Source organism: Rhincodon typus, chromosome 11 (genome assembly GCF_021869965.1).
Source record: "Rhincodon typus isolate 14 chromosome 11, sRhiTyp1.1, whole genome shotgun sequence".
Lineage (NCBI taxonomy): Eukaryota > Metazoa > Chordata > Chondrichthyes > Orectolobiformes > Rhincodontidae > Rhincodon > Rhincodon typus.
Window position 1 is genome coordinate 25,824,594 of NC_063342.1, and position 24,674 is coordinate 25,849,267.

The 24,674-nt window shown below is 40.7% G+C and overlaps 1 long non-coding RNA gene across 1 annotated transcript in view; it reads left to right on the plus strand.

Annotated features, from left to right (window-relative positions):
* LOC125484324 overlaps positions 1-24,120 on the plus strand; it is a 58,922-nt gene extending 34,802 nt beyond the window's left edge. The window contains exon 3 of the long non-coding RNA XR_007263151.1: positions 23,910-24,120. This is a non-coding gene — a long non-coding RNA (uncharacterized LOC125484324). The remainder of the gene's footprint in view (positions 1-23,909) is intronic.
* The last annotated feature ends 554 nt before the right edge of the window (positions 24,121-24,674 follow it).

Sequence of the window (24,674 nt, forward strand, 5' to 3'; positions counted from 1 at the left end):
TCACATTTTCTCACACAGAGCAAAAGAGCGGCAAATTCCTTGAATTACAAAAAAAAAGTTGGTGTTGTGACCAGGCACAGCTCTGAGCCAGACCAATTGAAGTGTGCAGTAAAGGAGTTTTTTGATTAATGACTTATTCTGACTGTCCAGAGCCACTGGGGAAAGTACTGCTTCCAGCGAAATGGTGATGAAGTTTGCCTTGAGGTATTTGTGTGCGTGCGCGTGCACACGCAGGCTTTTGCATGTGGAGTTCTTTTAAACTGAAGCCAGATGCTGTAAAAACTATGCTGTTTAAAAGCTATGAACTGCTTTCACTGGGGAAAAAAACAAGTTAACCTTGGTTTTTATAACCGAAGGCAGACAGGATGTTGTCTTTACTTGTAGTTTATCTCAAGCTGGAAACCAAACCAATAAAAGGAGAACAACAAGCCCGTTGTCTCTGGGGCTATTGGCTGATAGAGCCTGTGTTGGGTATTAACTTTTGGTATGAGAGTGAACAGAGATACTGACACAGCTAAATTGGATATCCCCCAAAAAGGGACATGGGGTTTCTGAGATAACACAGTGTGGAGCTGGAGGAACACAACAGGCCTGCCTGCCTGCACTCACCTATCACCATCCCACCTACTTTCCTCAGCCTCACCCTCCTTTCTCTATTTCCTAGCTCTCTTCCCCCTCTCCCATTTCTGAAGAAGGGTCCCGACCCGAAACATCGACTTTCCTGCACCTCTGATGCAGCCTGGCCTGTTGTGTTCCTCCAGCTTCACACTGCGTTATCTCTGACTCCAGCATCTGCAGTTCTTACTATCCCATGGGGTTTCTGATGTGCAATTAAAGGAAGTCTTTATGTAGCACCTTTCATGAATACAGGGTATCCCAAAATACTTTGTATTATATGAAAAGCTTTTGAAGTGTGATCATTGGCTGCCTCCGATTCAGAGGTTACATGACCAAGGGTGGTGAGTTTCTGCAGTGGATCTTCATGAGTCCATAAGATTTAGGAGCAGAATTAGGCCATTCAGCCCATCATTTGTGCTTCACCATTTAATTATGACTGATATGTTTCTCAGCCCCATTCTCCTGCCTTCTCCCCCAAACCTTTGACCCCCTTACTAATCAAGAACCTATCTGTCTCTGTCTGAAATACACCTCAATGGCTTGGCCTCCATGGCCTTCTGCAGCAATGAGTTGCACAGATTCAACACCCTCTCACTGAAGAACCTCTTCCTCATCTTGGTTCTATCGGGTCATCCCTTCACTCTGCAGCTGGGCCCTTCGGTCCCCATCTCTGCTATTAGTGGAAACATCTTCCCCATGTCCGCTCTATCTCAGCCTTGCAGTTTTCTGTAAGTTTCAATGAGATTCCTCCTTATCCTTATAAACTCTATTAAGTACTGACCCAGAGTCCTCAACCACTCCTCATATGAAAAGCCCTTTATCCTCATAAGCTTCTTCTGGACACGATCTAAGGTGAGCACATTCTTCCTTAGGTATGGGGCCCAAAACTGCTCATGATATTCCAAACATGGTCTGACCATAGCTTGTACAGCCTTAGCAGTACATAGCTGCTGTTGTAATCTAGTCTCGTGAAATGAATGCTAACATTGCATTTGCCTTCCTTCCTAACTGCATGTGACTGAACAGGTCAGTTCTAGACCCACAGATCTTTGGAAGCACAGGGCACTATGTCCTCCAAGATAGTGGAAATGGAGTGGAAGATTTAATTCCTTTCCTTTCCTTTGCTGATGCCACCAAGTGTTGAGTTGAGAAAAAGGATAGGGCAGAGTTTTTTTGCCATTGGGATACAGTGCCAGTATATTGAAATTGATTTTGCAAGAGATTTGCTTATGGAGCTGGCTTTGAAATGGCCCTCCCATTGAATCTGGCAGATGGGGATGGGGTGAAGGCATTGCTGGTCAAGTTTCTCCAGCACTGTAATACATCACTGGTAGACTGTCCAGGAACTGTATATTGAAGTGAGAGGAAGAATAGGGGTGGGTGTGTGGGCTGGATAACTCACTGACCAATCTATATCCCCTCCTACCAGGAAGAAAGGCCAAAAGAGGACATGCCCAGTGGAAGCCCACCTTTAAAGTCATAATATACTGGAAGTGGGGTGGGGGGTGCAGAACGGCTAAGATGGCTGAGAGTGGGCCTTCCGCTGCTCAGTGGGTCAGGCGAGGAGAGGGGAGGATTGCTTTGAGGAATGTCAGTTTGACTCTGGGAACTGATAGGTTCAGTGGGGAGAGAAATGTCAAGCTAGGGTGAAGGATATCAGGCTAGGAGGTTGTCAGGTTAGTGTCAAGCTGGGTTGAGTTTCGGGTAAGGTTCGGGGGCATGGTGTGGTCAGGCCAGAGTGGAGAGGTGTTGTTAAAGGGCTAGAAATGGGGATGTCATCAGATCCGGGGGGAATCAGCTGCCAGGAGGCTGGAGTTGGGTCTGGCAGAGTTGGGTTGAAGGATGGTTTGGAGTTGGGTAAAAGTGGGAGAGGGGTTGTGTCAGAGATCCAGGCATACAAGGGGCCATGGGTGGTGTGGTTAAAGGGTCACTGATGAGTTAAGAGTCAGTTCAATAGTTACTGAAGAGCTGATACAGCTTTTTTTTTTATCTTCCTGCGTGATTATTAAGCTTAAATAAGTTGGAACCCTCCAAATAGACTGTTTTGGCGAGATCCAGATGCCGATGAATTCTCATCGGAAAATTCAATTTCCTGAGTAATTTCCACAGAGTCAACTTTATCGTCGATTTCACATGATCCTGACACACAACATGAGTCTAGGCTACTCTGATAATTATCTGACTTTTGAACTATCTGGGTCATAACATCTTACGTTTTTAAACCCACCTACAATGCTTAAAGCTAATATGCATCTCTTAAAGTACAGGTCTGTTGTGGCTGGTGGACGTGTTGACTGTCATTTAGGAAGTGAAACTGAGATTGGAATTAATGGAGAATTGCACAGCTGAGGATAGAACAAGCTTCAAGTTTTCAGCTGCTGTGCTGGAGGCGTTGGTGGAGTGGATGGAAAGGAGAGATGTTTTACATCTGCATGGGTCCAGAAAGGCCTTTGGGTATGTAGTTAAAATGCAGTGGAAACAGATATCTGGAGCTTGGGTCAAGGATGTCATAGAGTGGCTGCAGGACATCTTTCTGGGGAAGGGACATCACCCAGAAATTGTGGTCCACATATAGGTAGGAAGAGGGATGAGGTCCTGAAAGCAAAATTCTGGGAGTTAGGAAGGAAATTAGAAAGCAGAATCTCAAAAGTAGTAACTTCAAGATTACTCCCGATGCCGCTAAATAGTAGTGGAAGTATGGAGCATGGTATAAATCACGAGATGAGAGAACCTTGAAGCAAGTGCAGCACGTTAATCATGGTGGCTTTAATTTGCCTATGAAACCAGTTGAGCATTAAAGCTGTAGAGGGTGAGTTTCTGGATGGTTTCTAGAGCAGTATGTTGAAGGCACAAGAGGATACTTTTTTTGAATGCAGTATTTTGTAATGAAAAAAAGGATATTTAATAACCTTTTTGCAAAAGAACCATTAGAGAGGAGTGAGCACAATATGATAGAATTTTATATGATGTTTGAAAGTGAAGTAGTTCAATTTGAAGCGAGGATGTTAAAATTGAAAAGGAAAGTTATGAAAGCATGAGGCACGAGTTGGCTGAGCTGAATTGGGAACATATATTAAAAGGCATGACTGTATGGAGATAATGGACAGTCTTTGAAGAGCTCTTTTAAATTAGCGAAGATCTAGAGGTATTATCACTAGGCTATTAATCTAGAAACTCAGCTAATGTCCTAGGGACCCAGGTTCAAATCTCACCACAGCAAGAGTATTTGAACAGTCTGAGTGATTGGATAAGAACATGGTAGGTGGAATATAATGTGGAAATGTGAGGTTATCCACTTTGATAGGAAGAACCAATGTGCAGATAATTTCTTAAATGGTGTGAGATTGTAAAGTTTAGATGTACAGAGGAGCTTGCATGTCCTTGTGAATATGTCACTGGAGGTGACATGCAAGTGCAGCAAGCTATGAAGAAGGCAAATGTTAACCTTTATCGCAAGAGGATTTGAATACAGCAGTGGTGAAGTCTGGCTTCAGTTGTAATGGAGCTTGCTTATTCTGCACCTTGGGTATTGTGTGCAGTTTTTGTCTCCTTATCTCATGAAAGGTATTATTGCCATAGGCAGAGTGTAACAAAGGTTTACCAGGCTTGTTCCCATTGTCATCTGAAACCAACTCCGCTGGGCCGGCCACTCCAGCATTTCGAAGACTCTTTGAAGACTTTCCTCAAGAAATGAACAGTTATTGGAGATGTCAACCCATGGGAGACCCTCATTCAGAAGAAACTAACTTGAAGGAAACTCTTGTACGAAGGGACACAATTCTTCAAAAATACCCTTTGACAGGAGGAAGTATGGAAAAGGAACCGGAGAAAGGAATGCCAGCGATCTCAAGGCTAATCAATTCCATCTCCCAGCTGCCAAATATGCAGTTGGAGATGTGAATCTAGGATCAGACTCATTAGCCACACAAGGACACATAGAACTCATGACCAGTGACAGAGTTTCCTAGGGACAATCATACTTGTTAGCGAGTGATTGCTGCCAATGACGTACTGGAATCGAATGTAGCAAAGGTGATAAACCCGAAACATTGTGAGATACCAGGCACAAAAGTTCTGTGTAGCAGAGAACTCACATGAAGACTTGGATGTGATGTCTTTAAGAAAAGGTTAATGAGTATGCACACAGAAATGCTTGTAGCATGGTTTCAAATGGGCTGCTGACTAAAATTGTTACAGTAGATGATACAGCAGCGGAGGGATCAAAGATTTAAGGTAAAGGACAAGAGATTTAGAGGAGATATGAGGAATTTTTTTTTCACTCGAGGGTGGTAGGAATCTGGAACTCACTGCCTGTAAGGGTGGTACAGGCAGTAATCTTCATAATATTTAAGAAGTATTCAGACGTTCACTTGCATGCTAAGGCATGTAGGCCGTGAACGTAGTGTTGGAAAATAGGATTAGAATAAATAGATGGTTGTTTTTGACGGGGTAGATGGGCCTTAGAGCCTTTTTCTGTGCTTTAGACCTCTATGATTCTATGACCGCAGAGATTATTACATCGTTTAAAGGATGATTACATTAATATTTGAAGCAGAGAAATATGGTACTGCCTGCTTTTGTAGAGTAGTACACATTACTTTGGCCTCCAGCATCCCATTAGTTTAAACAGTTGATTGTCTTGAAACTCAATGTCTGCAACTTCAGTTCAATCAAAGTGAATTGCTTTCACTGCAGTTGCTTATTGTAAACACATACAACTCAGAAACATTCGGTACAGAGTTGATGCAAACGTTGCTTGATTGATTCAGTAGCTGTGATATTTTCTCAATGCATAATTACATAATGCTTGAAACCAAAACCTACAAAACTGAACGTCTGCAATATTAAAATTACATGATTGAATTTCATTCCTCAGCCTCTCTTCCTTTTGCTCTCTTCTTCCTCCTTTAAGACTCAAAACCTACTACTTTGACCAAACGTTTGGTCATATTCCTAATTATTTCTTTATTGTGCTCAGAGTGCAATTTTAACATGCAACACTCCTGTGAAGTGCCTCAGGATGTTCTATAATGTTAACAGTGCTATATGATGATCAGTTGTGGTTGCTGTTGTTCTTAACATATGCTCACATTGTCTAAGAATGTAAATCAGGACACAGTTTTGTTATTGTTGTTGAAATGAGGCCAGAAACAACTGTTCCCTACTTCTCTGTCAAGCCTGGCAAGAATGGTATGTGAGAGGAGTTAAAATTGGAAAATTTGGTTCTCAGTTTTAAACTGCTGCGTCTCATCCACCATAACTTTTACCATGGTGCAACATGCCATCAATGAGGGTACTATTACAGGCATAAGGGGCCCTACTTAACATTCAGTACTCACTATCTAACCAACAGCAGAACCACAGTGGGTGATGCCAAACTGGCCATAAAAGGCCAAAGCAAGTCTTTAAAAGACAATTCTTTTATAATTCTTGAGGACCACGTGGGGTAGAATATCTTTGTCCCAGATCCTGCATGGAGTTCAATGCTTCTCCAGTACACTCCACCTTCCAATTCCCTGTTTCCCCCAGACCCCTGAATGCCCAGGAACCTCCTTTTACTCACTGCTGAGGACTGCACCCATGGATCATTGACTCCATTCTCCTACCACCAGCTTCATGTTCCCATTCACCAATTTATAAATCGAGCCACATATTGAGCAGGATTCTGAGAACTTCTTTTAGATGTGATCCTGTCATTAACATTTTCCAAGTCTTTACATCCCTTACTTGTGGTGACTCTCACATGTGGAAACTATATTACATTTTCCCTTTTTATGCTCTCACCATTGCTAAATGCAAAGGTGCAAGGTGGGAGGCCATTAAATTTGGATGAAGATCATTTAAATCTGAGACATTAGAGAAAGTGGTATTCATTTATACCAATTTATGTGATCATTGCAGTTTCCTGCTAGCTATTATCTGGCATATTTTCATTCTCGGTAGTTAGGATGACTCCTGAGAGATCTTCTTGCAACACTAGATGCATAATGGCTTTTTGTATCTATTTTTATTTTCACAATGTTGTTTCATGGTGATACAACACAAATTAAGTAAGTTACTCAAACAGAAAGAAAGGTCACTTGTTAGCCATAGGCAACAGGTACAGTCTCACGTCTGCCTTAACTCTCTCCTAATCATGTGACTACAGTGCTTCCTTACATGGTTTCCAAGGTCCCAAACAATGCATGATTATTGCTTTCACTGATAACATTAACCCTTTGGGGCTGGAGAACATTTTGAATGTTATTTAGAAACCACTTCTTAAAACTGTTTGCTTATAAAAGAAACATATATAATGTGTATGTACATGTGAGGGAAGCATTATATGAAACTTAGTTGTGTAATCTCCCCTTTTATTCTATGATTAAATATTCCACGGCTGCTTGATGTTTACATTTAAAAGTGAAGATTTTATTGATGTACTGGAGGGCTGTTAGCATTTGTGGATCCAAGTATCGACATGAGTCACAATCTTTAGAAAGCAAGGGAGCTGATTACAAATGAACTACATTTTAAGACAACTTCAGTAATACATTAAAGTATTGCCTGCATGATTCGTGTATTCTAGAACATTTTTTTTCCATTCAGTTCTCAACTTACTATTTAAAAATACAAATCTGCAGAGCCAAATGAGAGTCTTCCAACTTGCTGATAGTAACATAATTAATCTTCATATTACTCAGTAATGTACAGCATTGTTTGTGTCTGTCTGCAATGAATAAGGGAGACTCCAGCTGTAGAGGTTGCAGTGCAGAGGCCCTGACTTGTTGTGAATTTTTTTTTAAAAAAACCTGTTCATGGGATACAGGCATCACTGTCCACGCCAATATTAATTGCCCAGAAGACAGTTGAGAGTCAATGAGATTGCTGTGTGTCTGGAGTCACATGTAGGTCAGACCAGGTAGAGATGGAAGATTTATTTTCCTAAAGGAAGGACACAAATGAACCGGATAGCTTCTTATGATGATTGACAATGGTCTGATAGTCACTACTAGGCCAGCTTTGTCTTCAGTTCAAGATTCACCATCTATTGTTGAGGGGGTTGAACCCATGCCCCGAGAACATGTCTCTCATTTCTTGATCCAAAGAGTGATCAGACACTTTGATTCATTTGGGATGCAGAGGTGGTAGTAAAAGTCATTGTAGAGTGGTAACTGAGGTGTGGCAGGGATGGTTTCAACCAGATTCTGGCTTTTTGCACCCAGCAGAGGGCTGGGGAACGGAAGTTTGCAAGGACAGAAGCCAGGAAGGAGAGTTGAAAATATTATGATGCGCACTATTGCATTCATAGAATCTCTATAGTGTGGTGTAAGCCATTCAACCCACTGAGTACACACTGATCCTCCAAAGAGCACTCCACCCTTATCCACCCTCTACCCTATCCCTGCATTTACCATGACCTCGCCTTCACATATCTGGACACTGTGGGCAATTTAGCGTGGCCAATCCACCTAACCTGCACATTTTGGCCTGTGGGAGGAAACCAGAGCACCCAGAGGAAACATGCAGACACAGCGAGAATGTGCAAACTCCAGTCAGACAGTTGCCGAAGGGTGGAATTGAATCTTGGTCTCTCGCACTGGGAGGCAGCAGTAAGCCGCCACACCGCCCAATTGAGTGTTATCAAGGTGTGTGTCTCTGTGTGTGTGTGTGAGTGTGTGTGTCTCTGTGTGTCTGTGTGTCTGTGTGTGTCTCTGTGTGTCTGTGTGTCTCTGTGTGTGTGTCTGTGTGTGTCTGTGTTTGTGTGTGTGTGTCTGTGTGTCTCTGTCTGTGTCTCTGTGTTTGTGTGTGTGTGTCTGTGTGTCTCTGTGTGTGTATGTGTGTGTGTCTCTGTGTGTGTCTGTGTGTCTCTGTGTGTCTGTGTCTGTGTGTTTGTGTCTGTGTGTCTCTGTGTGTCTCTGTGTCTGTGTGTGTGTGTGTGTGTGTCAGTGAGATGAAGGTTTTAATAAATCTATACTAAAATGTCATTTTTGATCCTCAAAAGTAAGATTATAAAAATATAAAAGAAGAATATGTAAATATTCTTGGCCTAAATTTAATTTGCTTTGTAAGACAATTTTTTTAAACCTTAATGGTTCTTCATTTTCCCCCTTCCAAATAGAGGCAGCACATTTTAAAAATGCAAGTTTAAATATTAAAAAGTGCTAATTATTTTATCAGCTTTTATTTCCGGATTCTGTACTTTAATCACATGTTCGTGGCAATAAATACAAATCATTATTTACAACTGTGTGGAAAGTTTAATTGTTTTCTTCAGCTGCCATAACAGTTGTGGTCTATGCAGGTCTTTGGCAAGATGTGGGTACCACGGTTGTAAATGTTTAATAAACTACAACTGTATTTATACAATAGCCAAATGAAAATTTCAGTTTAGCGGCTAAATCAAATCTAAAATGTCAGCTCAGCACCCTCTCAAAAGCAATTAGAAATAGGCAACAAATTCTGGCCTACAAGTGATGCTCATTCTGTGAACGAATAAAAATATTATCTGTGTGTCCAGTCCCTCAGGGAGGGAATACAACCTGCTTGCATTTCCAATTTCATTCAATTTTATTTCATCTTCAATTAAATTAACTCTTGCTAATTTTTATAGATACAGAAGGAGGGGAGCTCATATAAAAGTTAAGATGCTCCTCAGATTCTCATCTGAAGAAGAAAGGCTATATTTAATGTGAGCGGGTTTATCTCTATTCAGTATGTTGTGAGCGATGCAGTGAGGTGTGATCAAATTACATCAAAAGCTGGTAAGGATGTGTGTAGTTAATGGATGATAAAGGTTGAGAAAATACTATGCGAACTTTACAGAAACTGCCAATTTATTTGAAACAGTACTTGTTGAACAGCAGTTCTTCGAATAATGTACCTGTGGTCGGGTGCAACCTCATTTTAAATTCAGACGTACAGGTTATGAGAGCATGAGGCATAGGAGAAAAAGCTTGTGAAAGCAGAATAGGGGGCTATGTGGGATTAGAGCTCAAAAGCAACTATTACTTCTTTGGAGCTCGCAATACTACTTTGGAAAGCCCTGGTTTGAGAATTCACTTTCGAGAATCACCTCTCATTTTGTCAGTATTCAGCGATGTTACTGAGTGGAACACTTCCCCATAATAATACAAAAGCATTCTTTTCTTGGAACAGGTGACAGAAATATGTTGCAGAGCAGTTTTTAATTTTCATCTGTCTGACTCTATTTTCTTTCCATCTAATCATCATCATCGGCGGTCCCTCGCAGACAAGGATGACTCTCTCTTACTCTCCGGGTGAGCCCATAGGTGGTGTCAGGTCTGATGTCATGCAGCCGAAAAGTACGCTAACATACTTAAGGTGATCTCTGCATCAATAGCTACTTTAACTGATAGGACACTTCCAAGGTATTGGAAGTGGTCAGCATTCTCTTTGGCCTCCCTGTGGACCTTGATGATTGGGGGTTTGTTCCACAATGCCAGACCAAGTTGATGGAGGACCTTCATCTTACAAATGTTCAGGTGCTGATGATTGAATGGAACATGTCCTCTGAGATTGCACAGACACAAGCATCATCTGCGCACCGTTGCTCAGTGACACTGATTGAGGTGACGTTGGTTTTGGCTTGAAAATAGCCAATCACAGAAAGTTTAAAATCTAGATTTTTCTGACACAGATAACTACTGAGCCCATACGATATTAGGCAAAAATTTGATAAGATCAACTGAAACTAAAACTATAAATTGGGCCAGCAAACTTTACAAACCACCACTGTGTGAGCGACATTAACAAATTATGACTGTATCCATTCTAAAGTGCTATATTAGTGTAAAGCTGTTGTTATCATTCAATGTTATACAGATGTTATACTGCTTATCAGATTCTTTTAATTGTAAATTCAAAGTAAGTCCAATGTTTAATTTTTAAAAAAATCTTAAATGAACAGATAGGACCACATGTGATTTTAATCTGAGGCAAGTAGATATCCAAATTTTGCTGAATTTTAAAATCTCTGATTTGGCATTGAGAATCCTTGGTTATTTCAGAAATATGCATTTCATTGAGCTGAGCTCACACCCACTACTTTCATCAGAGGAGCAGGTGAGGTGAGGACCCAGTGACAGGCAGTCACCATCACTGAGAGGAGCAGGTAACCCACAATGATGAGAACCTGAAAACTGATCTCCATGAAGGTAGTTCAGAGTAAACAATCCTACTGATAAAATCAGATCATTTTTAAAATGCTTTCTTTTTTTTCACTATAAAACATTCAGATTGTGCTTTGTAGTTTGCTTATAGTGAATTTTGGCTGGGTCCATGACTATATTAGTAGCCTCTTCACTACCATAGCAATAGACTACTGCATGCTGCATATACATTAAAATCCAGAGGGTTTACAATGGAAATATATCAGAGTGATTTAGAGTAAATTAAAGAGTTTGATCGAGCTGTGTCCCTTTACTTCATCACTTTGATATGCTCTATTACTCTATGACTCTATAACATAGGTGCATCAAAATTTAGATATTTGAAGTGTGAATTTGCGTAGTGTAGGTTTTCCACTTACAGCCAATAATTAGGAATAAAATATATGCAATGAGTTGGTAAAAGAGAGAAAATCTACTCTGGTGAACTCTTGTCCATTTAGCACCCTGCCCAATTTTGCAGTTACACGCCAGAAGTTCATAGGTTGTTATATTATAATTAAACCCCATGACGTCATTCAGATTTCATGGCACTGAGCCCAGCATAATATTCAGTTATTTAACCAACTTTGTAAAATGAATATTCAGGAACTGCACGGTTTACAGAACTATATTTAAGGAACCCACTCATAAGATTAGCGGCAGAATATTGAGATTATTTCTGGATATTTGTTCTCACTCCTTCCCTGTTTTCAGGGGACTTTATGCCAAGTATTTTCTTATTTCAATTTTTGGCACATACAAGTTGTGGTTTCTCTGTGAATATTCACTATATATTAATTGGAAGAAGTAGAGGAGGCAAGTGAGTTGCTAAATTTGCTGATTATTCCAAGATAGATAAATATGAAAGTAAATTGTCAAGAGCAAGATGTGGAGTCAGGAAAGGATGTAGACAGGTTAAGTGAGGGGGTACAAAATTGGCAGATAGACTACATTGTGGGAAAATTGAGTTTGTCCTCTTCGGAAGGAAACATAGAAAAGCAGTAAACAGTTTAGAGAGAGAAATGTTTGAATTTAGAGGTACAGAGCAATCTAGGTCCAGTATATGAATCAGAATAAGTTAGTTTGTAGTACAGTGAGTAATTGGAAGATAAATAGGATATTGGTATTTATTGCAAGTGTACTGGAATGTAAGAGTATATAAATTTTACTGCGGCTACACAGAGTCTCGGTGAATCCTTGTGTGTAAAATGTTAGCCTCCTTACTTCAAAATATATTATATAATGGTGTTAAAATTGCATCAGGGAGGCAGTGTTATATTAGTAATTTCACTGTCAGAGTAGTAATGTCACAGGATGAGTAGCCCAGACGAATACTCTGGGAACATGGATTTGAATCCCACCACAACAGATGGTGAAATTTAAACTCAATAAAAATTTCGTCTTTTAAGCTCGTCTAATGGCAGCCATGAAACCATTGTTGATGGTTCTAAATATGCAGCTTGTTCATTGATATCCTTTAGGGAAAGAAATTCACCATCCTCATTTGAACTGGCCAACATATGACTCCAGACTCACAGCAATGTCGTTGATTCTTTAATGCCCTGTGAAAATGTCTAAGCAGCTACTTGGTTGTATCAGGCCACTATGTCTAAGAAAAGGAATGAAACAAGATGAAACCATTCAGCACCAATTTGGACAATGGAAGTGACAACAGCAAACAGAACACTGTTAATCCTGCGAAGTCCTTCCTACAAACACCCAGGAGCTTGCGCCAAAATTGGCAGAGCTGTCTCACAGACTAGACAAGCAACAGAATGAAGTAGTCATACTCATGGAATTATACCTTACAGACAATGTTTCAAACATCACCATAACCAAATGTGGCTGTGTTAAATCTCACTAGCAGGACAGACCCAGCTAAGGTGGCAACACAGCGGTTGACAGCTAGGAGGGACCTGCCCTGGGAGTATCATGGCATCAGGTGAAACATGGGCGAGGAAACCTCCTGCCAATGGACACCTGCCTGTTTTCTGCTGTCCCCCTCCCAATAACTACTTGACCCCGAACCCATGGTTGATGAATCTTCTGTGTTGAACACAATTTGGGAGAAGCATTGACACTGGCAGGAACACAGAATGTACTCTAGGTGGAGGACTTCAATGCCCATCATCAGGTGCAGCTCAGTAGCACCATTGCATACCAAGATGGTTGAAGCCTAAACTACATAGCTGCTAGATTATGTCTGTGGTAGGTAGTGAGGAACCAACAAGAGGGAAAAACTTACTTGACCTTATCCTCACCAATTTACCTGTTGTAGATGCACCTATCCCTAAACCGAAGTGTTATAGTGGTAATGTCATGTCAGAGTAGTAAAGTCACAGGATGATTAACCCAGAGTAATGCTCTGGAAACATGGATTTGAATCCCAACACAACAGATGGTGAAGTTTAAACTCAACAAAAATTTCATCTTAAAATCTAGTCAAATGGCGACCATGAAACCATTGCTAATGGTTGTAAATACACAGCTTGTTCATTGATATCCGTTAGGGAAAGAAATCCACCGTCCTTATCTGGCAGAAAAATGTCAGATGGAGTTTAATCCAAACAAATGTGAGGTCATGCATTTTGGAAGGCCAAGAATAGTTGGAAAGCATACAGCGAATGGCAGAACCCTTAGGAATATTGATATGCAGAGGGATCTGGATGTGCATTTCAAGGATCACTGAAGGTGGCAGCACAGGTAGGTAAGGTAGTAAGAAAAGGTCTTTAGCATGCTTGCCTTCATTGCAAGGGCTGTTGAGTGTAAGGATAGGCAAGTTATACTGTAGCTTTATACAACTTTATTTAGGCCACACTTGGAATATTGCGTACAATTCTGGTCACCACACTACCAGAAGGGTGTGGATGCTTTGGAGAGGGTTCAGAAAAGGTTTACCAGGATGTTGCCTGGTATTGGGGATTTTAGCTATGAAGAAAGGTTGGATAGACTGGGAGAAAATTACTGCAGATGCTGGAATCGGAACTGAAAACAAAAAAAATTCTGGAGATCACAGCGAGTCAGGCTGGAGACAAAGCATGATATCATTTCGAGTCTAGAACACCTCTGGTCCACGTGCAAGCATGACCCTGACCTTCCCGTATTTGATCATTTTAACATAGCGTCTTGCTCGCATATCGACTCGTCTCTCCTTGGCACTCTGCAATGCTCCAGTGAGTCACAGTGTAAACTGGAGGAGCAATAGTTCATTTTCAAACTAGCCAGTTTACAACCTTCTGGGCTCAACATTGAGTTCAACTCCTTCAAATTGCAGACCCATTCCTTCCCTTTCTTTTAGCTTTGCTTGTTACAGTCTCTCCCCTCTCCCTGCCCCAGTGGGTCTGTCTTCTCTTTCCAGTCTGGCAGTTGGACCCACCATTGTTTTGCCCTTCTCACATTCCAATCACTTAATCTGAACTATCAACATCCTCTCTCCCCCAGCACTCCAATCCCTCCCCCTAACTATTGCATAAATTCTGCCCCTTCCACACTTCACTTTAGCTCTGATGAAGAATCATCTAGACTTGAAACATGAGCTTGCTTTCTCTCCATGGATGCTGCCTGACCTGATGCATAGACTGGGTTTGTTTCCACTGGAATGCAGGAGGTTGAGGGACGACCCTGATAGAAGTTTATAAGGTTGTGAATAGCATGGATAAAGTGGAAAGTATGAGGCTTTTTCCCAGGGTGGAGGGGTCAATTACTACAGGAAATAGGTCCAAGGTGCGGGGGACAAGTTTAAAAGAGATGCGCAAGGCACATTTTTCACGCAAAGGGTGGTGAGTACTTGGAACGTGTTACCAGTGGAGGAGGTGGAAGCAGACACAACAGTAGCATTCATGAAGCACCTGGACGAATACATGAATAGGAAGGGAACAGAGGAATACAGATCCTGTAAGTGAAGACAGTCTTAGTATGGAAGGGCAAAATGTGTTGGTGTGGGCTTGGAGGGTGGAAGGGCCTGTTCCTGTGTTGTATTGTTCTTTGTTCTAACAGTATTGGAAGGAGATGTTGTAGAAAACAATACCATAGATATTGTAGAAAACAAATCCTGCTAAATGGGCTAGAATTCAGACAGATGTAGCAACTAAACTGTAGGCATCAGTGAGGTGCTGTGAGCCATCGTCCACAACAAAATGGTATTCAACCACAATCTGTAACCTCATGGCCGAACAGATCCCTAACATCAGCGTTACCATGAAGCACGGAGGTCAACCCTTGTTCAAAGAAGAGTGCAGGGAGTCTTGCCATTAACAGCACTAGACATACCTAAAAGTGAAGTGTCAACTGGTAAAGCTACTGGAAGCAGTTTGTAAAGATAGTTGGTTGTGGGATCACCTAGCCCCATTAGATCTAAGCTCTGTAGTCCTGCCTCATCTAGTCATGGATGGTGGTGAACAATTAACGAGCTAACAGGAAGAAGAGGCTTCAAAAAGATTCCAATCGTCAACAATCAGGGAGCTGAACACATCAGTGCAAAAGATTCAGCCAGAAGTGCCGAGTGGATGATCCATCTCGGCTTTCTCCGAAGGTCCCTAGCAATACTGATGCATGTCTTCAACCAATTTGATTCATTCCATGTGATACCAAAGAATAGCTGAAGACACAGGCTAAGGGACTTGACAATGTTCTGGCAATAATACTAAGGACCTGTGCTCCAGGACTAGCCATGTTCCTAACAAAGCTGTGCCAATATGACTTCAACACTGGCATCTATCCAGCAAAGTGGAATATTTGCCTGGTATATCCTGTGCACCAAAATAGGGACAAATCCAATCTGGTGAATTGCTACCCTACCAGTCTACTGTCCATCATTAGCAAAGCAATACAAGGGGTCATTGACAGTTCTATAAATTGGATGTTGATCAGCGATGACCTGCTCACTTTGGATTTCACCAGGCCCATTCAACTCCTGACCTCATTACAGCCCCGATCCAATGGACTAAAGAACTGAACTTAAGGGTGAGGGGAGGCTGACAGCTCTTGACATTAAGACAGCATTTTAACAAGTATGACATTAAGGAGACCTTGTGGAACTGAGGACAAGAGTAATCGGAGGAGAACTCCATGTTGGTTAAAGTCATACCAAGCACAGAGAAAGTTAGTTTAGGGAAATCAGTCATCTCGGCCTCAGGACATCATTACAGGAGTTCCACAGGATAGTTTTTCGGACCAGCCACCTTCAGCTACTTTATCAATGACCTTCCTTCCATCATATGGTCAGAAGTGGGCATATTTACTGATGATTACATAATATTCAGCATGATTTGTAACTCCTCAGATACGGAAAACAGCCCATGTCCGAAAGTAGCAAGATCTGAACAATAATTAGGCTTCAGCTAATAAGTGCCAAGTAACATTTGCAACACACAAGTGACAAGGAATAACCAACTTCAACAAGAAAACAAGAGAAAAGTGAACAAGAGAAAATCTGGCCATTGCCCTTGTTGTTCAATGGCATTACCATCACTGAATTTCCTGTGATATGCATCCATTGACCAGAAACTGAGCTGGACATGTAAATACTCTGGCTAACAAGAGTAGGTCAGAAACTAGGATCTCTGTGGTAAATAACTCACGTCTGGGCTACCGATGCCTGCCCACCAGCTTTAAGGCACAGTCTGATGTGTGATGGAATACTTCCTCTTGCCTGGATGGATGCATCTCCAACAATTCTCAAGAAGCTCAACATCCTCTAAGTTTTGATGTAGCTCATTTTATTGCCACTAGACCCACTACTTTCAACATTCAGTTGTTTCACTATCAATGCAAAGCGACAACAATGTACACCATCTATAAGATGCACTGCAATAACTCGCCCAGGCTACTTAGACAGCACCTTCCAAACTCAGTACCTCTGCTACCTAGAAGATCAAGGGCAGCAGATGCATGGGAACATATCCACCTGACAGTTTATCTCCAAGTCGCACACCTTCCTAACTTGGAACTATATCGCTGTTCCTTTACTGTCACTGGATCTATGCCTCAAGGACTAGAGCTGTTCAAGAAGTTGGCTTACCATTACCTTTTCAAGTGCAATTAGGGATGGACAGTAAAAATTGGTTTCAGTTATGCCCACATCCCAAGCATTAATAACTTAAAAGAAGTCAGAGAAAGTTTGTTTGACTCACTCCTGATATGAAGCGATTATCGTATGAAGAAAGGTTAGACAGGTGCACCTTTCTCCTCTTCCCCATTGGCATTTAGAGATGATCTTATTGAAATCTATAAGAGTTTGAATAGACTTGATATAATTGATTCTGAGAGGACGTTTCCTTTTGTAGGAGAGACTAGCACTATGGGACACAGTTTAAGAATAAGGGGTCAATGTTTGAGATGGGGAGCTCTTTCTGAGAGGTTTGTTAGTCTGTAGACTTCTCTTGCCAGAAAATAGTAGAGGCTAGGTCATTCAATTTATTCATAGCTGAGTTAGATGGATTTTTGATAGAGAAAGGAGACAAGAGTTATGAGGGCAGACAAGAAAGTGGACTTGAGACAACAGCCAGATCAACTATGATCTTATTGAATCACAGAGCAGGCTTGAAGGACTGGATGGCCTACCATTGCTCATAATTCCTATTTTCCCATGGTACTAACATTCAATGATGGTAGGCTTCACAGACACAGGCTTACCCACATTCTGACATATTTCTACCTATGTCTCCGATTGGAGGCACAGCTACCTGAGAATATTTGCAGGGAACATGTATAACAAGTTTCTGGTTGGCAGGGAGCCACATTTGGGGTTATGCTATCTTCTGCAAGGGTGCCTGCATCCTATATGCATATTACAAATGGTACTGCCTGTGGCAGTTATGGTGCCTTCAAATATTCTTCTACTGTGCCTTTTCCAGCATGCTGCTCTGCTGCCCCTTGAGATGTACACCATGTAGCATCAGACAGGACCATCCTACTCGCTACCACCTTCTCTACTTGGCCACTTACTCACTCTGGGATTGGAACTGATGTACCTCTTGAACTCTATTTCCTGCCTTCTTTGGGTCCTGATGGTTAATTTTGATAAGCAAAAAGCCTTTATAAAATCTGTTATATTGTAAACTCTTTCCCTGTCTTTTGTTAAAAATAAATCACATTATTGTAGCGATGTATGATCACTGTAAATTTAGGGTGGCCCTGTAAATTTAGCAATCCACTTGCAGGTAGGGTGTCTGCAATCATTTTGCTACATTGATGTGCGTGACATCCATTTCATGACAAAAAACAGGGACAATGCAAACTAATTTTTGCCCTAACAATTAAACACATGATTCAAGACAAACCATTAAATTAGGGAGAAATTGACAGGTCTGCCAAATTTGGGTATATGTTACTTAGATACTTAGCATGTTGAATTTCCAAAAAAAAAAGGCTCAACTTGAAGCTTCTCTAAGTTTTTGCGCAGAGTTGCTGACAGAAAACATCCAAAGAAAGTACAGGTGGATCACCCTTACAACTTGCTGATGAGCAGTACGGTTTGAATCTGATAGTGCATGCTAGAATATCTAATTCAATGTCAAAGCAGCAGTAAAGGTAAAACAAAGAGAGTGAAGATAATATTGAATGAAGACAGAGAGATAAAAAAGGCAGAAAGAAACCATTAAAGAAATCTTACATTTTTATAAATCCTCCAATGATATTTACCATCTGAAGGAACAAGGCTTTGCATTTGTGAAAGTTAATTTTCAGTGCCAAAGAGATTATTTGTGCACTATAATTAAGAGTTACCATACTATTGAAATGCTGTTTAGACTGGAATGTATAAATCCTTTTTATTCCAAGTCTATTCCATGTATACAACATTCAGTACAATTTTAAGGGGGAGCCAGAGAGCATGATGCCATTTTTATGCAACATATGGAATATTGACGCATCATGAACAATAACTTTTGGATTTTCATGTTTAACTACACATGTACAGTAGCTAGAAGTTGACTGTTGGCACCACAATTGTTTTCAGAGAAAAAATTTAAACCATTATTTGTTTGTTTTAAATAGTTGAATACATGCATAAATTTGGAAATTTGGTAGTCAAAACCCGCAAAGATAAATTATTGCATTAATTTTGTTGAGCAGCTTCCATGACCCCTCAAGGCTACTTGTTATTTCACATTGCTATTCTGGCTATTACATATGATCAAATACAGGAGTACTTCAGTTGTTAGGCACAGGTGTATGAGCAGTAGATGTGCTGTTTTTAATCTCATGAGCTTTTCTGTTCCATTCAAAGTGTCAATTTTTCCAGACACTGTGTGTCAGATAACTAATTACACTGAAAATATACTGAGAAGCATAAGTGCCCAGCTGTCATTATTCAGAACGAGGATCTAATTATTTCAGAAAAGACGCAGTACCTTGAATGTTTATTTAGTTGATGTGTTTGGATTTAGAGCATTTGGAAATTCTAATTACTCCTATTGTTCTCAGTATTCCTGAAAGGCAAACATTTTGTGTTTTATTTCCATTAACCATTTCCAGTGCTTCAATATTCATAGGTCTGTACCCTCCCAGCCAACAACTCTATGCTTTGCCATTATTAAACATGTGAGTGTGATGCACAAAGAATACTTATGAGTTATATTTTCTAAAGATAATCATAGACTTAGAATAAGTTTACAATGTACCTGCTTCCAGTGTAAGATACAACTGTAAAACAAAGCACAATCTCATGTTAAAGAGACAGAGAAAAGAGTGACAATTAGGCAGGGATAAAAAAAAGGCAAAAAGAAAAGAGTGAAGAGGGCTGTAGAAAACAGAAAATGGAAGCAATCATTGCGTTGTTGCCGATTATAGACTCTGTTACTGAAATGTTTGCCAAGACATGAGTGTGCATAAAAAATAGATAAGGCATCTGGAACTGTTATTTAATCCTCTACTCTTTACAGTTTGAGAGAGAAAAAAGGCTGCTGCTTGTCTCAGTTGAGTAGTAGTATTGCTTGACTGCTTCTACAAACCACTATTATCAAGTATACGTGTGCGTTGTTGGAAAGGTGGGGGAGATGTGTGCTGTAAGTTCACAATTTGATTGATAGCTCTGAGAGGTTATAAAGCCATTAGCTGCCTTTAATGTGGGACTATGAATACAAATCTTTGGTTTCATAAGTGATTAAGATCTTTTAAGAGATATAAATGCATTTATTCGGTTTTTATTAAGTTAATGCATTTTAAAAATACAGTGAAGTCTGTATTAGATATTTAGAACTATGTTTTATTTCATCTAATTGTGGCTTCTGGGGTTAGCTCATAATGGGTACTGAGTGAATCACATGGAAAGTGTGAGGGTAAAGGGGACTGGGCTCAAATGGCTCTACAGCTTTTGCTATAACTGGGACCAAGTCCTGCAGCACCCAAACAGGCCTGTTAAACAGCCACCTTGGCACTCAACAGCCCTTATAGCTACCTTCACACAGTTTGCAGGGTGGCAGGCCTGATTCCAGTTAGCACCCATACCTGGAACAAAAATCTGGCCAGTGGGGAAGTTTCTCTCAAGTTGGGGTAAAAAGATATTTCCATCTGAATATTTACTCCCAAGTCAGGTGCACAGAATCAAAGAATTTCCAAAGTCAGGAGTGAAAGTTTGGGTTTCTGTATTGTTGGCAAAGGTCATTAAGAGGTTTGGAGACCTAGTCAATGAAAGTAGGTGATGGTTAAATGCTATGTGATAAAATCTGAGAAGCACAAATTTAGAAATGCTGCAATAAACACTTTGGTCAAATGGCTTGGCAGTTTCATCAATTACATGATTTCTTTCTTGCAGTGTTCGCTTCACATAGGAAAATCACCAATGGAATAAAGAGAGAAAAGGATTGAAATATATATTGTATATGGATTAGGAACACTGCGATTTGTCAATTACTTCTTGTTGATAAAATAAATAAGGGTGCTCTGTCTGTATTGATATTTTGTTACCTCTTTTAAAAATAATATTTCTCCTTGTCTTCATGACCAAGTACTCCAGCTTCCAAGATTCTGTTAGTGTAACTCTATAGCTACAATAACCACAGGTCCTTCATAGAAAAGTATCCTTTGAATGTAACTTTCATTCAACATGAGCCCCAGTGACAAATTAGGAAGTCACCCTAAGGGTGGTAACCTGTACCAAGTCACTCTGTAGGTCAAGTGCAACTATTTATAATAAATTCCATTATCAAGCAGAATGTCCCCAGATGTGTATTGTCAGACCTGTGCAGAAACAGAGGGAAATTAAGGAGGTGGCCAGAGGTTGTTTCGGTTAGATCGACTTTTGAATGCAGGGAAAAATATAGCAATGTGTTATGATTTAGAGGAGCATTGCATATTGGGAGTAGGAGATATTGCGCTCAAAGAGGCAAAAAATGATGAAGGCTCTGTCATTATTTGTAAAGTAGAAGGAAACCAAACAAGTAGCAGCCACAGAGGCTGACAGACCTGGGGGATCTTTCAGGTTAGTCAAAGGGGATGAAGGGATTTATACATAAGCATGAGGATTTTGAACAAGATGTGCTGAGGATCAGGGAGTCAGTAGAAATTGGCAAATGGAGATGATGAGGTGAAATACCTCTTATGCAAGACTGATTACAGTTTATGAAGTTTTGGGTGAGTTGAAGTTTAAATAGAATGTTGTTGTTTGTAAAGAGGGTGTTGGAAAATGGATTCTAGGATTGACAAGAACATCTTTTGCCAGTTTGTCTCCGTTTCAGTGGCTTTTGGGTGAGTTACGGTCAGAAGCTGAACATAGTCTTTTAGTATGAGTGCAATGAAAGGATTATTTTATCTGCCAGTCAAAAGCAAAACACTGCAGGTGCAGGAAGTATGAAATAAAAATATAATGTGCTAGAAATACTCATGCTGTCATATGCTATCTGTGGAGAAAGGTAATAGAAGGACTGTCTATTGCCCTAAAAACTTGACTTGACTTTTCTGTCTACACAGCTGCATCATAACCTGCGGTATATTTCCAGCATTTTCTGTTTTATGTGCAAGTCAGTTTAGCTGCATTGCAACTACCAAAGAGGAAACCAGAAATAAAAAGAAGCAGAGCAAATTATTCCATGTTTAAGCTGGACAGTTACAAGCTTTATCCCATATAAAAAATGAATTATAGGAGTTTCGAAAAAATGTATTTAAAGCAGTTTTAAGTGTTTTAAATGGCTGGAGAAGAAAGGAAATTAGTGCAAGAAAGAAACAATAATTTAGCCGCATCATTGGAGCAGATGGTAGAGAGGCAATCATTGGAATGAAAGATAACAGAAAATGTAGGAGAGGGAAGCAGAAGAGAATGTGGATGATGGATATAAGAGACTGGATGCAGATGACTGATGTGGAATATGTAAAGGCAGCACAGTACAGACACAGGTGGAGATGCAACAAAGCAAGAATCCGTAATCTTCAGCCAGAAGTGCCGAGTGCATGATCCATCTCGGCCTCCTCCAGTGATCCCCAGCATCACAATTATCAGTCTTCAGCTAATTCAATACACCTCATGTAATATCAAGAAATTGTTGGAGGCCTGGATACTGCAAAGGCTATGGGCCTGACAACATTCTGCAATAGTACTGAAGACTTGTGCTTCAGGCTTGCTGTTCCTCTAGCCAAGCTGTTCCAGTACAGTCTAAAACACTGGTATTTATCAGATTGTATGGAAAATTGTCCAGGTATGACCTGAACACAAAAAGCAGGACAAATCCAATCCAGACAATTGCTGCCCCATCAGTGTACTATCAGTCATCAATAAAGGGATGGAAGGTGTCATCTACAGTGCTCAGCAATAACTTGCTCACTGATGCTCAGTTTGGGTTCTGCCAGGGCCAATCCACTCCTGACCTCATTACAGCTTTGGTTCAAACATAGATGAAAAAGCTGAATTCCAGACATGAGGTGAGAGTGAAAGCCCTTGACATAAAAGGCCACATTCAACCGAATGTGGTATCAAGGAACCCTAGAAAAACTGGAATCTATGGGTCTCAGGGGCAAACTCTCCACTGGTTAGAATCATACCTGGAACATAGGAAAATGATTGTGATTCTTCGAGATCAGTCATCTCAGCCCCAGTACATTTCTGCAGTCGTTCCTCAGGATGACAACCACCTTCATCAATGACCTTGCTTGCATAATAAGATCAGAACTGGGAGTTTTGTCCGATGGTTGCACAATGTTCAGCACCATTTGTGACTCCTCACAAACTGAAGCAGTCCATGTTCAAATGCAACAAGATCTGGACAATATCCAGGCTTGGGCTGATAAGTGTAAGTAACATTTATGCCACACAAATGCTAAGAAATTACCATCTCCAATCAGAGAAATCCAGCCATTGCCTCTTGACATTCAGTGGTCTATTGTCAACATCCTGGGGGTTACCATTGGCTAGAAAGTCAGCTGGATTCAGTGCATAAACACAGTGGCTATAAGAGCAGGTCAGGGGCTAGGAATACTGTGGCATGTAGCTCACCTTCTGACTCCCCAAAGCCTGACCATCATCTATAACGCACAAATAAGGACTGTAATGGAAAACTCCCCAGTTGCCTGGATGGGTGCAGCTTCAAAAATACTCAAGCTTGATACCATCTAGGACAAAGCAGCCCACCTGACTGGCACCACATCCACTCCCTCTGCCACCAATGCTCAGCAGCAGCAGCGTGTACTATCTACAAGATGCACTGCAGAAATTTACCAAAACTCATTAGACAGTACCATCCAAACCCACAACCACTTCCATCCAGAAGGACAAGACCAATAGATACATAGGACTACCACCACCTTCAAGTTCCCTTCCAAGCCATTCACCATCCTGGTTTGAAAATATATGGCCATTCCCTCATCAAAATACTGGAATTCTCGCCCTAAGGGCATTTTGAGTCAACCTACAGCATGTGGACTGCAGCAATTCAAGAAGGTAGCTCATCACCATCTTCTCAAGAGCAACTAGGATGGGCAATAAATGCTGGCCGATCAGCAATGCCCAGATCCCACAGGTAAATAAAAAAAGGCAGCATGACTTATTGAAAGAAGCTGATATGAATGAATGAGTGATCAAATGAACTTTAAATGCTTTTAAGACATTTAACAGCCAAAACTAATCTCCAATCATTTGGGATTTTTATGTGGTAATGAGTTTCTGCTCTCTTAGTATTTTTTCATTGAATGTGTTTCCTTGTTTTTTTACAGCAACTTAGCATAACTGAAAAACCATGGGCAATTTCAAAGGACATGCACTTCCTGGAAGTTTTTTCCTCCTATTTGGCTTGTGGTGGTCAGTGAAATATCCTATGAGGTACCTCTGCAGAAAGAATAAGAACGTTTGTTACTTGGTATCAGTCTCAGGGCATCGACGATTAGACATCATTGAAGGAATTGTGAAAGCCAGCTTTGCACTAATAGGTGAGTCAAAAATATCTACTTGTGCTGGTTCCACAGTTATCCATTCTAACCAAGCCTAAGACCTAATGTGGGATGCCTTTCTCCTTTGTTTTGAACACTGATGTAAGAAACAATTCCTCACATTAATCTGTGGAATTTATTATCCCAGCATGTGGTAGATACTTGGACTTTGTGTGCCTTTAAGGAGGAGAGAGACAGACAGATTTTTAATCAATAATGGCTCGAAGGGTTATGGAGAGCAGGAAGGAAAGTGGAGTTGAGGCCAAGATGAGACCAGCATGATCATATCAAATAGCAGAGAAAGCCCAACGTGTTGAACTGCCTGCTCATTCTGTTAGTTATTCTGTTCTTATTTAGAGGAGTACCACCAGTTCTCAAGTTGATATTGACATTAATATACATTAATCACATGGCTTTTAACAACCTTTTTAGGAGTATGCTTTAAAATGAGGATGCATGCACAACCAAAGCAGGAAAATAAAATGATAAATGACCATGAAAGGTGTCTAACAACTTTGCGTGGAATTAGAGAGATTCTCGTGTATAGTAATG